General features: G+C 40.1%; 1 non-coding gene across 1 annotated transcript; it reads right to left on the minus strand.

Annotated features, from left to right (window-relative positions):
- Positions 1-15,579: 15,579 nt before the first annotated feature.
- TRNAK-CUU (transfer RNA lysine (anticodon CUU)) lies at positions 15,580-15,652 on the minus strand. The gene has a single exon. It is a non-coding gene; the product is annotated as a tRNA-Lys (tRNA).
- Positions 15,653-15,891: the final 239 nt, after the last annotated feature.

The raw sequence follows: 15,891 nt of genomic DNA on the forward strand, positions 1-15,891 counted from the left end.
TCATGATGAGTGAATGAAAGTGTAATAAAGTCATGATGAATGAATGAAAGTGTAATAAAGTCATGATGAGTGAATGGAAGTGTAATAAAGTCATGATGAATGAATGAAAGTGTAATAAAGTCATGATGAATGAATGAAAGTGTAATAAAGTCACAGTTTAAAAGGACAAAATATGAATGGCAACAGGGAAGAGTGGCCCAGGTAAATGGAAGGGTTGAAAAGTTCGCGTTATGTGACGAATTTTGATAGATTTTGGAAGATTCATTTCCTATGATGGAACGTAAAAGTTTGTGCTTAGTTCTAGAGACAGAGTTCAAAGGTTTATGTTTCAATGATGAACATCAAAGGATACCATTAATTTAACTAACTTTAAAAATTTTCAATTAAATGAAGCATTACATACACAAGCTGCTTTTTGGCGGAGTTGAAGATCCGCAATTTTTTGCCAATTTAAAGTAGGTGTTGAATTGACGGGCTTAATAGTTCGAGTTCCAGCTTTAAGCTTTGTGTTTATATGACGTATCTTAAAGTACTTACTAAGATAACGCAAGTGGAAGGTTTACGTTTAAGAGATGGTGTTTAAATGCTCGTTAATGAATGACGGAGTTAAATGGATAGATTTTAAGTTCGCGTGTACGTGGGCGACTTTAAGGTTTTATGGTTAAATGTCAGAGTTAAAATGTTCGTACCTACCAGGTTGACCAGATGGCGGTTGTGTGTAGACACAGCCATACCAGGTCGTATTTATCATCATTAAAGTCACCTTCCTTACTTACTTATGGCGGCGATGAAATTCACTGGTTCTTGATTGTGCACCAATTAACCTATCAGATAATGGTACAATGTTTGCCTGGTGTTGCATATATCACGTCTGTTGTTGAAACACAAGAATGCCAGGTGACTTTGGGAGTGGATGATAATGTAATGATCAATATAAATGTGGGAAATCTTGAACCGCCATCACCAGACACAACACATGTTTGGATCTGGCGGGGGGAGGGACTTGCCTGTGACGTCACGATGCCCCGCCTCCAGCCTGGCGCCGCTCTGTGTGTGTGTGTGTGTGTGTGCATTATGGGAGAGAGTTATACACTCGTGTTGTCCCGTCTCTTAACCTTATAAGTATATACTATACATTTGCTCCTGGAATTTGTTCAGTTTAGTAAGTTAGAGAGAACTTCCAAATTTATTTTCTCCTGGCAGGATGGCCGGGTGGTTTAAGGCGCTGCTTTCAAATCATTGTCCGGTCTTCCGGGCATGGGTTCGAGTCCCGCTCCTGATAAACATTTTCTTTTTTCCATAAAACATGACTAACCCAGAGAGAGCAGGAACCAACAGAGCAAGGTTGGTTGGGACACAAGATATACACTAATCCCTGGGATGCTTCCATCCAATGGAAAATGAAAAACATACAATTGGAAAAACTTATTTTTTTCTGAAAACATGTTGACTTATATTCATTTAATGGTTACGAAAACTAAACAATATACACCAAGATGAGTATAGGTTCAAAATACTGTTACAAGGACAGATCAAGACAAAATCATGGTTCATGGAGTTTAATACTTTTAACTCAGTGTAACACCGGTATGTGGTATATTTAGACCATATTGTCTTGTTATATTAGGAAGAGGCAACTGTATTCAATGTTTTACCGTTATTATTGATATTGTACGGTACTATTTATGATAATTACATCATTATTATTACTATTATTATTATTATCAATTCTATTATCATTATTATTATTGTTATCATTCTCATTATTATTATCATTATTATCATTACTATCATTATTATTATTATTATTATAGTACAGTACTATCTAATATAACTACATCATTATTATTACTATTATCATTATTATGATTTTATTATCATAATTGTCATTTTTATCATTATCATTATTATTATCATTATCATCATTACTATTATTATCATTATGGTACAACACTGTTTATTATAATTACATCATTATCATTACTATTATCATTATTATAAGTTTTTTATCATTATCATTTTTATTATCATTATCATTAATATTATCATTATCATTATCACTAACATTATTACTATTATAATTAGTATAGTACAGTAATACCTATACTTACATTATTATCATTACTATCATCCATATTAACAATTTTATTAATATTATTATTATTGTAGGAAGAGAGGAAAGTGATTGGTTCTCAGTGAATGTAGGTTTGCGGCAGGGGTGTGTGATGTCTCCATGGTTGTTTAATATGTTTATGGATGGGGTTGTCAGGGAGGTAAATGCAAGAGTTTTGGAAAGAGGGGCAAGTATGAAGTCTGTTGGGGATGAGAGAGCTTGGGAAGTGAGTCAGTTGTTGTTCGCTGATGATACAGCGCTGATGGCTGATTCATGTGAGAAACTGCAGAAGCTGGTGACTGAGTTTGGTAAAGTGTGTGAAAGAAGAAAGTTAAGAGTAAATGTGAATAAGAGCAAGGTTATTAGGTACAGTAGGGTTGAGGGTCAAGTCAATTGGGAGGTGAGTTTGATTGGAGAAAAACTGGAGGAAGTAAAGTGTTTTAGATATCTGGGAGTGGATCTGGCAGCGGATGGAACCATGGAAGCGGAAGTGGATCATAGGATGGGGGAGGGGGCGAAAATTCTGGGAGCCTTGAAGAATGTGTGGAAGTCGAGAACATTATCTCGGAAAGCAAAAATGGGTATGTTTGAAGGAATAGTGGTTCCAACAATGTTGTATGGTTGCGAGGCGTGGGCTATGGATAGAGTGGTGCGCAGGAGGATGGAGGTGCTGGAAATGAGATGTTTGAGGACAATGTGTGGTGTGAGGTGGTTTGATCGAGTAAGTAACGTAAGGGTAAGAGAGATGTGTGGAAATAAACCATACAACATTGTTGGAACCACTATTCCTTCAAACATACCCATTTTTGCTTTCCGAGATAATGTTCTCGACTTCCAAACATTCTTCAATGCTCCCAGGATTTTCGCCCCCTCCCCCACCCTATGATTCACTTCCGCTTCCATGGTTCCATCCGCTGCCAGATCCACTCCCAGATATCTAAAACACTTCACTTCCTTCAGTTTTTCTCCATTCAAACTTACCTCCAAATTAACTTGACCCTCAACCCTACTGTACCTAATAACCTTGCTCTTATTCACATTTACTCTTAACTTTCTTCTTTCACACACTTTGCCAAACTCAGTCACCAGCTTCTGCAGTTTCTCATATGAATCAGCCACCAGCGCTGTATCATCAGCGAACAACAACTGACTCACTTCCCAAGCTCTCTCATCCACAGCAGACTTCATATTTGCCCCTCTTTCCAAAACTCTTGCATTCACCTCCCTAACAACCCCATCCATAAACAAATTAAACAACCATGGAGACATCACACACCCCTGCCGCAAACCTATATTCACTGAGAACCAATCACTTTCCACTCTTCCTACACGTACACATGCCTTACATCCTCGATAAAAACTTTTCACTGCTTCTAACAACTTGCCTCCCACACCATATATTCTTAATACCTTCCACAGAGCATCTCTATCAACTCTATCATATGCCTTCAACAGATCCATAAATGCTACATACAAATCCATTTGCTTTTCTAAGTATTTCTCACATACATTCTTCAAAGCAAACACCTGATCCACACATCCTCTACCACTTCTGAAACCACACTGCTCTTCCCCAATCTGATGCTCTGTACATGCCTTCACCCTCTCAATCAATACCCTCCCATATAATTTACCAGGAATACTCAACAAACTTATACCTCTGTAATTTGAGCACTCACTCTTATCCCCTTTGCCTTTGTACAATGGCACTATGCAAGCATTCCGCCAATCCTCAGGCACCTCACCATGAGTCGTACATACATTAAATAACCTTACCAACCAGTCAACAATACAGTCACCCCCTTTTTTAATAAATTCCACTACAGTACCATCCAAACCTGCTGCCTTGCCGGCTTTCATCTTCCGCAAAGCTTTTATTACCTCTTCTCTGTTTACCAAATTATTTTCCCTAACCCGCTCACTTTGCACACCACCTCGACCAAGACACGCTATATCTGCCACTCTATCATCAAACACATTCAACAGAACTTCAAAATACTCACTCCATCTCCTTCTCACATCACCACTACTTGTTATCACCTCCCCATTAGCGCCCTTCGCTGAAGTTCCCATTTGCTCCCTTTTCTTACGCACTTTATTTACCTCCTTCCAGAACATCTTTTTATTCTCCCTAAAATTTAATGATACTCTCTCACCCCAACTCTCATTTGCCCTCTTTTTCACCTCTTGCACCTTTCTCTTAACCTCCAGTCTCTTTTATACATCTCCCACTCAACTGCATTTTTTCCCTGCAAAAATCGTCCAAATGATTCTCTCTTCTCTTTCACTAATAATCTTACTTCTTCATCCCACCACTCACTACCCTTTGTAATCAACCCACCTCCCACGCTTCTCATGCCACAAGCATCTTTTGCGCACTCCATCACTGATTCCCTAAATACATCCCATTCCTCCCCCACTCCCCCTACTTCCATTGTTCTCACCTTTTTCCATTCTGTACTCAGTCTCTCCCGGTACTTCCTCACACAAGTCTCCTTTCCAAGCTCACTTACTCTCACCACCCTCTTCACCTCAACATTCACTCTTCTTTTCTGAAAACCCATACAAATCTTCACCTTAGTCTCCACAAGATAATGATCAGACATCCCTCCAGTTGCACCTCTCAGCACATTTACATCCAAAAGTCTCTCTTTCGCGCGCCTGTCATTTAACACGTACTCCAATAACGCTCTCTGGCCATCTCTCCTACTTACATACGTATACTTATGTATATCTCGCTTTTTAAACCAGGTATTCCCAATCACCAGTCCTTTTTCAGCACATAAATCTACAAGCTCTTCACCATTTCCATTTACAACACTGAACACCCCATGTATACCAATTATTCCCTCAACTGCCACATTACTCACCTTTGCATTCAAATCACCCATCACTATAACCCGGTCGCGTGCATCAAAACCACTAACACACTCATTCAGCTGCTCCCAAAACAATTGAAACTCATGATCTTTCTTCTCATGCCCAGATGCACATACACCAATAATCACCCATCTCTCTCCATCAGCTTTCAGTTTTACCCATACTAATCGAGAATTTACTTTCTTACATTCTATCACATACTCCCACAACTCCTGTTTCAGGAGTACTGCTATTCCTTCCCTTGCTCTTGTCCTCTCACTAACCCCTGACTTTACTCCCAAGACATTCCCAAACCACTCTTCCCCTTTACCCTTGAGCTTCGTTTCACTCAGAGCCAAAATATCCAGGTTCCTTTCCTCAAACATACTACCTATCTCTCCTTTTTACACATCTTGGTTACATCCACATACATTTAGACACCGCAATCTGAGTCTACGAGGAGGATGAGCACTCCCCGCGTGACTCCTTCTGTTTCCCATTTTTTAGAAAGTTAAAAATACAAGGAGGGGATTATTATTATCATTATTATCATTATCATTATAGTACAGTACTATCTTTTATACTTACATCATTATTATTACTCTCATTATTATTATCAATTTTATTATCATTATTATTATCATTGTTATTATTATTATTATTATTATTATTATTATTATTATTATTATTATTATTATTATTATTATTATCATCATTATTATTAATATCATTATTATTATTATTAGCATTATCATCATTATCATTACTATTATTATTAGCATTAGTATTATCATTTTATCATTACTATTATTATTGTCATTATTATTATCATTATTATTATTATTATTATTATTATTATTATTATTATTATTATCATCTTTATTATTATTATTATTATTATTATTATTATTATTATCATTATTATTATTACTATTATTATAATTATTATCATTATTATTATTGTCAATAATATTATTACCATTATTGTTATCATCATCATTATCACTATTATCATTATTATCATTATTATCATTGTTATTATTATTATTGGCATAATTATCATAGTCATTATCATCATTATTATCATTATTATCATTATTATTATTATTTTCATTATTATTATTATCATTATTTTTATTATTATTATTATTATTATTATTATTATTATTATTATTATTATTATTATCATTATTACTATTTATTATTATTATTTTTTATTATACTTTGTCGCTGTCTCCCGCGTTTGCGAGGTAGCGCAAGGAAACAGACGAAAGAAATGGCCCAACCCCCCCCATACACATGTATATACATACGTCCACACACGCAAATATACATACCTACACAGCTTTCCATGGTTTACCCCAGACGCTTCACATGCCTTGATTCAATCCACTGACAGCACGTCAACCCCGGTATACCACATCGCTCCAATTCACTCTATTCCTTGCCCTCCGTTCACCCTCCTGCATGTTCAGGCCCCGATCACACAAAATCTTTTTCACTCCATCTTTCCACCTCCAATTTGGTCTCCCTCTTCTCCTCGTTCCCTCCACCTCCGACACATATATCCTCTTGGTCAATCTTTCCTCACTCATTCTCTCCATGTGCCCAAACCACTTCAAAACACCCTCTTCTGCTCTCTCAACCACGCTCTTTTTATTTCCACACATCTCTCTTACCCTTACGTTACTCACTCGATCAAACCACCTCACACCACACATTGTCCTCAAACATCTCATTTCCAGCACATCCATCCTCCTGCGCACAACTCTATCCATAGCCCACGCCTCGCAACCATACAACATTGTTGGAACCACTATTCCTTCAAACATACCCATTTTTGCTTTCCGAGATAATGTTCTCGACTTCCACACATTCTTCAAGGCCCCCAGAATTTTCGCCCCCTCCCCCACCCTATGATCCACTTCCGCTTCCATGGTTCCATCCGCTGCCAGATCCACTCCCAGATATCTAAAACACTTCACTTCCTCCAGTTTTTCTCCATTCAAACTCACCTCCCAATTGACTTGACCCTCAACCCTACTGTACCTAATAACCTTGCTCTTATTCACATTTACTCTTAACTTTCTTCTTCCACACACTTTACCAAACTCAGTCACCAGCTTCTGCAGTTTCTCACATGAATCAGCCACCAGCGCTGTATCATCAGCGAACAACAACTGACTCACTTCCCAAGCTCTCTCATCCCCAACAGACTTCATACTTGCCCCTCTTTCCAAAACTCTTGCATTTACCTCCCTAACCACCCCATCCATAAACAAATTAAACAACCATGGAGACATCACACACCCCTGCCGCAAACCTACATTCACTGAGAACCAATCACTTTCCTCTCTTCCTACACGTACACATGCCTTACATCCTCGATAAAAACTTTTCACTGCTTCTAACAACTTTCCTCCCACACCATATATTCTTAATACCTTCCACAGAGCATCTCTATCAACTCTATCATATGCCTTCTCCAGATCCATAAATGCTACATACAAATCCATTTACTTTTCTAATTATTTCTCACATACATTCTTCAAAGCAAACACCTGATCCACACATCCTCTACCACTTCTGAAACCACACTGCTCTTCCCCAATCTTCCCAATTATTACTATTATTATCATTATTATTATTATTATTATTATTATTATTATTATTATTATTATTTCTTTATTATCATTATCATTATCATTATCATTATTATCATTATTATTATTATCATTATTATAATTATTGTCATTATTATCATTATTATTATTATTATTATTATTATTATTATTATTATTATCATTATTATTATTATTATTACTGATATTATCAATATTATTATTATTATATTCATTATTATTATTATTATTATTATTATTATTATTATTATTATTATCATCTTTTTTCTTTCATACTATTCGCCATTTCCCGCATTAGCGAGGTTGCGTTAAGAACAAAGGACTGGACCTTTGAGGGAATATCCTCAAATGGCCCCCTTCTCTGTCCCTTCTTTTGGAAAATTTAAAAAAACGAGAGGGGAGGATTTCCAGCCCCCCGCTCCCTTCCCTTTTAGTCGCCTTCTACGACACGCAGGGAATACGTGGGAAATATTCTTTCTCCCCTATCCCAAGGGATAATCCCCAGGGATTATTATCATCATTATTATTATTATTACTATCATTATCATTATCATTATTATCATAATCATTATCATTATTATTTATCTAATATACTTTCTCGCTGTCTCCCGCGTTATCGCGGTAGTGCAAGGAAACAGACGAAAGAATGGCCCAACCCACCTACATACACATGCATATACATACACGTCCACACACGCACATATACATACCTATACATTTCCACGTATACATATATAAACATACACAGACATATACATACCTACACATGTACATAATTCATACTTGCTGCTTTTATTCATTCCCGCCATACCCCGCCACACATGAAATGACAGCCCCCTCTCCCCACACGCGCGCGAGTTAGCGCTAGGAAAAGACGATAAAGGCCACATTCGTTCACACTCAGTCTCTAGCTGTCATGTATAGTTCACCAAAACTATAGCTCCCTTTCCACATCCAGGCTCCACAAAACTTTCCATGTTTATCCCAGACGTTTCACATGCCCTGGTTCAATCCATTGACAGCACGTCGACCCCGGTATACCATATCGTTCCAATTCACCCTATTCCTTGCACGCCTTTCACCCTCCTGCATGTTCAGGCCCCGATCACTCAAAATCATTTTCACTCCATCCTTCCACCTCCAATTTGGTCTCCCACTTCTCATTCCCTCCACCTCTGACACATATATCCTCTTTGTCAATCTTTCCTCACTCATTCTCTCCATGTGACCAAAACATTTCAATACACCCTCTTCTGCTCTCTCAATCACTCTCTTTTTATTACCACACATCTTTTTTACCCTTACATTACTTACTCGATCAAACAACCTCGCACCACATATTGTTCTCAGAATCTCATTTCCAACAAATTCACCCTCCTCCGCACAACCCTATCTATAGCCCACGCCTCGCAACCATATTATTATTATTGTTATCATTATCATCATCATTATTATTAGGTATCATTATCATTATCATTATCATTATTATTAACATGATCATCGTTACTATTATCAATATCATTATTATAGTCATTATGATTATTATTATCATTAAGTATAATATGATATCTGCTACTGAAGGATATAGTACGCTGGTTGTCAAGTGGTATGGATTGTCACTTCACGTGTAGGTTAGTAGGAAATATATTGTGTACCTAACGTGTGTTGTTGGGCATTATAATCGTCCGATAATGATAATGATTAAATCTTATTTCCTGATCTTATCAGTTTTCAAACCAGATATATGAAATATCTTTCGTTGACCATATTTTTGTCTACAGTTTAGTATGTACATGTGTGGTCTTAAGATTTAGGTGACTAAGTATTGGAATTCACTGGCAGGTGTGGTACACATTATCACCGAGCCTGAGTCTCAAAGATCAAGGTCATGGGTTCGAATCTCCAACATTCGGTATGTTTATCCAACGTTATAGTGAAGATCTTGATGATGAATTAGGATTTTGACATCATCTGAAAGCGATGGGTCAAAGATCAGTGATTTTAAGAGTTTAGTGAGATAGTACTGAAGTGGAAAGTGTAGTGGCTGAGGCCAAGGACCAGAGGTGTCCAGAGAGTTGTGAAGATAATGATCCTTGTCCTGCCCCATTAGGTGAGGTCAAATGGCACTTAGCGAAGTAGCGAGTTAGAGTCAAGAACAGAGGCAAGTATTTTGGGAGCAAGTGAGTGATTGTGTCAGCAGTTATGATGTAAGAGACCAGGTATTAGTGATGGTGAGTTAAATGCGAAGGTAAGTAGTGTGGCAGTGGAGGGTATAACTGAGGCGCATGGAAAAGGTGAACAACTTGTGTTGTGTGTGTGTGTAAAGGACTGGTGATTGGGAATACCTGGTTTGTAAAATGTGATATACACAAATATACGTATGTAAGTAGGAGAGATGGTCAGTGGGCATGACTGGATTACATGTTAATTGAAAGACGTGTAAAAGAAAGACTTTTGGGTGTAAATATGCTGAAAGGGGCAGCTGGTGTGATGTTTGATCACCATCTTGTGGAGACGACAGTGAAGATCTGAAGAGGTTTTCGAAAAAGAGGAAACAATGTCGGGGAGAAGAGGTGGCGAGCTGAAGTGAACTTGGAAAAGAGACTTGTGTGAAGAAATACCAAGAGAGATTGAGTGCCACATACACTCTTACTGTGTAAATATCCCTTTCTATGAGATGACGTAAAGATGTTGATGAACAGAGGAGTTGGGAGTCTGGCGGGCCGCCATGATGGTTGTCAATCTAGCTAGCTGGATTATTATTTATAAGTTGTGTTTAGTTGTAGGTCCAAGTTTGTTGTCATGATATAATGTTGACTGCCAGTGAGTACCTGGCTGGCGCGGGTGCCACAAGGCTGGGTCAAGTGTAGTGTAAGTGTGGTCTATGGATGGTGTGTGTACCATGATGGGCCGCATCATGACCTGCCGGTTATAACATCTTGACCAACACCTGCTGCTGCTACACTTGCAACTCTCCTTTTCTAAGACCGTTTTTATGCTTCATGTAACTTTGTCTTTTTTGAATCATTCTAAAGCTATAGTTACAGAATTATTTTTACTATGTAGTTTCTGTGAAGATATACTCTGAAAGCACATCGCTCTCGTCTTCCAGGCATTGCCCATCTGATACAATAATTGGTGGCAGGTGACAGTTGATATAGAGTGATTGAGGCCAACGTGACCACGTGAGGCTTGTGACTGGTTGAGGCCAGCGTGACCACGTGGGGCTTGTGAATGGTTGAGGCCAGCGTGACCACGTGGGGATGTGACTGGTTGAGGCCAGCGTGAACACGTAGGGTTGTGACTGGTTGAGGCCAGCGTGACCACGTGGGGCTTGTGACTGGTTGAGGCCAGCGTGACCACGTGGGGCTTGTGACTGGTTGAGGCCAGTGTAACCACGTAGGGTTGTGACTGGCTGAGGCCAGTGTGACCACTAGGGTTGTGACTGGTTGAGGCCAGCGTGACCACGTGGGGCTTGTGACTGGTTGTGGGCTTGCGTAACCACGTGGGGCTTCTGACTGGTTGAGGCCAGCGTGACCACGTGGGGTTGTGACTGGTTGAGGCTAGCGTGACCACGTGGGGCTTGTGACTGGTTGAGGCCAGCGTGACCACTGGGGCTTGTGACTGGTTGTGGGCAGCAAGACCACGTGGGGCTTGTGACTGGTTGAGGCCAGCGTGACCACGTGGGGCTTGTGACTGGTTGAGGCCAGCGTGACCGTTTGGGGTTGTGACTGGTTGAGGGCAGCGTGACCACGTGGGGTTGTGCCTGCTTGAGGCCAGGGTGACCACGTGGGGTTTTGACTAGTTGAAGCTAGGGTGACCACGTGGGGTTGTGACTGGTTGAGGCTAGCGTGACCCCGTAGGGTTGTGACTGGTTGAGGCCAGCGTGACCGCATGGGGTTGTGACTGGTTGAGGACAGCGTGACCCTGTAGGGTTGTGACTGGTTGAGGCCAGCGTGACCACGTGGGGTTGTGACTGGTTGAAGCCAGCGTGACCACGTGGGGTTGTGACTAGTTGAGGCCAGCGTGACCACGTGGGCTTGTGACTGGTTGAAGCCAGCGTGACCACGTGGGGTTGTGACTGGTTGAGGCCAGCGTGACCACGTGGGGTTGTGACTGGTTGAGGCCAGCGTGAGCACGTGGGCTTGTGACTGGTTGAGGTCAGCGTGACCACGTGGGGTTGTGACTGGTTGAGGCCAGCGTGACCACGTGGAGTTGTGACTGGGGTGTTGACGTGTTGTGGTCGGCGTCCACAAGGTCGTTATCTTAGTATTTCAGGAACGGAGGAAGATCCACAGTGGACGTTTTACAAACACAATGTTGAATCATCACAACTTTTACCGAATCTGATTGAAATCAATGAATGAAATATGTCAAATATTAAAAAAAAATAAGATAAAGAAAAGTGATGTTTATTAATTCTTTAATTTTTCTTACGATCATGTGAAATAATTGCCAGATACCCCGTGCAGTGCTAACCCAGCGACCATACTTGACGGTTTTATTGTAGTACGATCCATTTTGGGGATGCCAGAGCCCAGGAAACTTCTCATATTCATCAAGTTAGGTTATCATTTCTCTCTGTCCCACTCCGTGATCAAGATAAAACACATCGGATAACCAGAACAGCGCGAACACCCGTCCTGACTCACCACCAACGACCTACTGAAACCTTTTGAGCACCAAAGTTGCTGAACCAAATTTTATATGGCGCTAGATTCTCTCCCGAAAAGCGCTAAAAAAGCGTTAAACTTGCTAAGATGACAGCGAAAAATGCTCTTCGAATTATCTCTGCTCCTTGACGTGCCAAATTATTAATAACAGGTACGACTGACTGCTTTAACACTAAACTACTCACCATTATTCCAGATCTGCTAATTACCAATCCACAGTCTCTTCGTCCTCGGTGACCTGGGGTTGTGGTGGTCTATGTGAGGGTCCAGGTTGTGGTTGTGATAACTTCGTCCTCGGTGACCTTGGGTTGTGGTGGTCTATGTGAGGGTCTAGGTTGTGGTTGTGATAACTCATATCTTTTCAATAACCCAGTATTTTTTAGGACTTCCTCAGGCAGTTTATAATCATAACGACAGTTTCCATTTCATATTAGTCCATACCTGATAGATAGTATTGCATTTAAGCTTTTGATGCTCAGTCTATTTCGAAGCTTTGACTTCACGATGTTGATATAACTAAAGATTCGCTCAACATCAGTGTTGGAGTGAGACAATACCAGCATATTCAAAGCCAACTCAGAGAGGTTACTGAAGGAATTTCCTTCTGTTGCATCCTTGTACGAGGCTATTTCAGCCCAGAGTGCTAGGGTCACAGTGTTCTGTATCAACAATATATGATGAAGCTTCCTCCACTGGAACTCAATGCGTGTGAGAATTTTTCGTTATCAGTAAACATCTTTGCTAATTCCAGTATTCCAGGCTTTATGGGTTGCAGACATTCACTTGTACTCAGTGATGACATTGACTGTGACACTTGGACATTGTCTGGCAAACGTTGACGAAGCTGTCTCACCAACTCCACTACAAACTGTATGTATCTTCCTCGAATATCCTGTTCATCAGGAAGCTTACATTGTGCCATCTCCTTTTCAAACTCGTACCCCAAGTACGAATGTGGGTCTAAGTAGTTCTCTATTGAATCTCCTTCCTTCAATTTCTGCCTGGAATGAGCACCTCAGAACTTATGGAATCAATAAGTTGAATAAGGTCACTTAGCAGTTTGCTAGGATCCTGTACCTCAGCTTCAAATTTCTCATTTACACACTGAACTTCCCCAAGAATATGCTGCAGGAATATCAGGAAGGCATAGTTTTTCTTGTCACAAAACATGTCATGGAGATTCTGATATGTGTAACACCTTTCATCATTTCTTGCCATTTCAATGTGAGTCATAAGTTCAACCCACTGCTGCAGTATTATGACAATTGCTGATTCAATTGACAGCCATCGAGTCTGGCTTAGCTGTATAGATTTCAATGGAGCTTGACCCTCACTGGCAGAGTGGGAGAACCAATTATAGGTTTCTCTGATGATAAGAGCAAGGTTCCTAGGGAGACACTCTGCTGCAGCATGAGACAACTAGCTGTAGAGAATGACACACACACACTTGATCAGGATCAGATGAGGAACTTCTAACTTGAGTGTATCATACACTCCACTGTTAACACCTGTCATCACAGAAGCATTGTCCGTGCTAATTACAACAAGGTTTTGTAACTCCAACCCATTATTTTTCAAGGACTTCTTGATGGCATCACATATCTCATTAGCATTACAGTCACTCAGCTCAACAAGGTCCAAGAAAGTCATTACAATCTTATTCTTACCTTCAGAATAGAGCTGGACAGCGATACCCAATAGTTTCGTTACCGTAATGTCATTACTTTCATCAGTTAAGAAGCTAAACTTCTGATTGTCTATATCACTTTTTAAGTCACTGTTAAAATGTGGGGCAATCACATTGCACACAACTACACTACACTTCCACCTTTTTAACTTAGAATTCTTGCATCCTTTACTGTCTAGAAATCCAGCTTTACATAGCTTACTGAGATGATGAACAGCACGTAATGAACAGCTGAGACGATCAACAACACGTAATGAACAGCTGAGATGATCAACCACACGTAATGAACAGCTGAGATGATCAACAACACATAATGAACAGCTGAGATGATGAACAACACGTAATGACAACTGAGATGATGAACAACACGTAATGAACAGCTGAGATGATCAACCACACGTAATGAACAGCTGAGATGATCAACCACACGTAATGAACAGCTGAGATGATCAACCACACGTAATGAACAGCTGAGATGATCAACAACACGTAATGAACAGCTGAGATGATCAACAACACGTAATGAACAGCTGAGATGATCAACAACACGTAATGAACAGCTGAGATGATGAACAACACGTAATGTACAATGTTCAGCAGTGAATAGTGACACATTTCCTTCAGTCTCTCGTACGTCATCACTCACTTTTTCAAACGGAATTGTGGTTTGTCTTTGAGGACTGAATGAGTCTTCAGCTGTCTTATGTTTAGCTGTGTTGTTGTGTCTTTCAGTGTCACTACGTTTGGCAGGCGACGGACGATGGCTGTATTTGCAAATACATTTTGTGTCATCCCTTCTATTTCTCTTAACCACTTTTCATATTTAGGGTCTTTCAATCACTCTGCTCTAAAATGTTGAGTATATTGCTTACTCATTATTGTGTTCGTTAAATGTAATGGTCTGCACACACACACACACACACACACACACACAACCAGTGTTACTGTCGCCACCCAGAGTCCGACTGAACCTGAACTGAACGGGGCACTTGAGGAGGGGGAGCCCGTACAATACACCCCAACTGAACCTGTTCAAAAATTTCTCGAACATGTTCGTTTCGATGAAAATGAAATACGTGCAATATTTGTATTGTTTTCCTTGTTATCTTAATAGGTTTAGAATAAACTTACTAAATAACATTAACATAATTGATGTTTGAATTTCTTCATATATTGAAATAACACTAAATTTGGTGCTAAATACAAAATAAAACGCCCAAAAACGAGCTAAGGTGCTAAATACGAAATTTTGGTGCTAGATCTAGTGCCAAAAGCGCTAAGTTAGCAACTCTGCTCAGCACGCAGTACTTGCCGAGAAGCAACGGAAAAAGTTTGGCGCGCTCTGCTCGGTTAAGCAGTACGCGCTGGCCCTGCTGAATGGCAAAGCTATTTTCTTAGCTGGTGGAAGGTAATTAGGTCTGTGTTACCTGTTGTGCATATGTAATCTCTGGTAATCTCTCTCTCTTTACCTCTCTCTGTCTGTTTTTCTCTCTTCGCTTGAACTGTTTAAATAGTTCATGGAACCATGGCAGATTGGTTGATCTAGACGAGCGGTGGGTGGTATGTTCAGAAGCTGTTTCATGTTACATCATAGAAAACTGTTACCGCCCAACGTGGGGCTCGAACCCACGACCCCGAGATTAAGAGTCTCGTGCTCTACCGACTGAGCTAGCCGGGCTTATATACAACCTTGTTCGTGTGAATATGTGTGTTTAAACGAGGTTAATAACCACCATCATTAACCCCTAAGAACGCTGTATCATCAGCGATAAAGTTCAATAACTCACCTGAGGTCACATGATAGATACATAAGGGGATCCGACCATGACCTTATCAACGTCCTGAGACCCCGGCTGATGTGTCAGGTTAGATAAGAGGCATAACATCCTCTCTGTCTGATGTTGTGAGAGTAAGACA

Source organism: Panulirus ornatus, chromosome 5 (assembly GCF_036320965.1).
Source record: "Panulirus ornatus isolate Po-2019 chromosome 5, ASM3632096v1, whole genome shotgun sequence".
Lineage (NCBI taxonomy): Eukaryota > Metazoa > Arthropoda > Malacostraca > Decapoda > Palinuridae > Panulirus > Panulirus ornatus.